The following is a 1,993-nucleotide window of genomic DNA, read 5'->3' as shown; positions in this document are numbered from 1 at the left end:
CGCCAAGCACAGGGAGGCCCAACTGCTTTTCTGTTAAGGTTTCAGTTTAGTACAGAGACTGACCCTGGAAACACAAAGAGAAACCTTCTTAAGTACGAATGTGCTCACAACCCTGCTGCCCCCACCTCTCTCTCTCCCCAGGGCCATCTCCTGCCTCCTGGGCATCTGGCTGGACCAGTACCCTGAAGATTTTTACTGATCAAGCTTTTGGCCTCCATAGAGCTCACCTTTCCAGTCCCAGACCTGCCAACCCAGACCCAGTATCTCCACTCACAGCTGGAGCACCTGAGCCCACTGAGGTGGAGAGAGAGGTTGAGGAGGAGTCAGAGAGGCTGAGTTGGCAGAGGGGATGGGGCTGGGCCACACAGAGAAGAGCTCCCAGAGGCCGGGCTTAGGCAGGAGCACAGAGCCGCTCAGGTCAGTGCCCAGGGCCTGCAGTCTGGGGGACTTCCTGGGGTGGGGGCTTGAACTGGGACTTCAGTGATGGAGACGGGAGGTTCCTTCCTTGGAAGGCACACAAAAGGCAGTCATGGTGGTAACATGGTCTCTTCCTGGATCTACAGAAGCAGCTCCAGAGCAAGATGAAGAAACACCTAAAGAGGAAACGCCAACTCTGGTGCCCTCTCCTGAGCCAGAGCAGGCTCCAGGCACAGCTGTCACTGAACTTCCAGATGTGGAACCACCTGCAGCTCGTGAGCCACTCGCCTCAGCTCCAGTGAGGCCTATGGTGCCAGATCCTGGGGCTCAGTGTGTGTCAGCTGCCATGGCAGAGAGGGCTTCCCCTCTCCAATAGTTGCAGTTTTTAAATGTTTGTGTTTATCTTACATATACTTAGAATTTTAATGTATTTTTCTCATACTATTGAGTAAAATAAAATGTATTTTCAATAAAATTTAATAAAATATTATTGCAATAAATTTAAATAACATAACATTTAACTCTATGATCCTTCAGAGCGTCAATTCCAACATCATGAAGCACATTCACAATTTTTGGCCACCGTCACATCACATTTTTATCCAGACCAACCCAGGACCTGGTAGTCCGTCACTGCTCATCCTCCCCGCACAGGCCCTGACACTCCCTGATCTCCTTCTGTCTGCATGGATTTCCCTCTTGTGGGTTTTCATGGAAGTGAACTCATAGCATATGCAGCCTTTCATGTCTGACCGGGTAATGGGGGAGAGGAGAAGACTGACTGTGATTGTAAATCAGTGGTACTCATTGTGCTTGTACAGTTTTCACTGACATGTGCAGAGTGGCAAAACTTTTTTGGCTTTGATTTGTTAATCCTCACCCGAGGATATTTTTCCCATTGATTTCTTTTAGAGTGGAAGGGAGGAGTGGGGGGTGGGGGCGGGGGGGAGAAGGTAAGAGAGAGAGAGAGAAACATCGATGTGAGAGAGAGATATCAATTGGTTGCCTCCCACATGCACCCTGACCAGGCCTAGGGATTGAATCTGCACCCCAGGTATGTGCCCTTGACCAGGAATAGAACCCGAGGCCCTTTCATGCAGGGCGCTGACACTAACCACTCAGCTACACCAGCCAAGACAATTGGCACCTTATTAACTGCATTTGATTGCATGTCTCCCATATATGGGAGCTTCATGGACATTATTCCAATGTTGAAGGTAGGTATTCTTGTTCACACTTTGGAGATGAGGAAACTGAGGCTCACAGATGATGATACTTTACTAGGTTCACAATTTGGTAAGTGGCAGATCCTTGCCTTTTCACTGTACCCCTCTGTTTCTCATTAGGACCATGAAAATACACCGTTCCTTGCGCAGCGTTGAACAACTGTACGGGACTGTCATTACACTATCCATCAATTTTTAGTGATGCTTTTTCTTTTACTAGTTGAACAAATACCCAGCCACTTGTGCATATTGACAGCAGCAGCGTTGCCTTACGTGGCCCCAGCTGCCTCCTGCAGGGTTGATACAGATCTTCAGCCCCCAGTGACCACAAGCACTGGGGACAGAGAGAG

Source organism: Myotis lucifugus, unplaced genomic scaffold (genome assembly GCF_000147115.1).
Source record: "Myotis lucifugus unplaced genomic scaffold, Myoluc2.0 scaffold_322, whole genome shotgun sequence".
NCBI lineage: Eukaryota > Metazoa > Chordata > Mammalia > Chiroptera > Vespertilionidae > Myotis > Myotis lucifugus.
The sequence above is the reverse complement of the archived record's forward strand: the minus strand, read 5'-3'. Positions refer to the sequence as shown.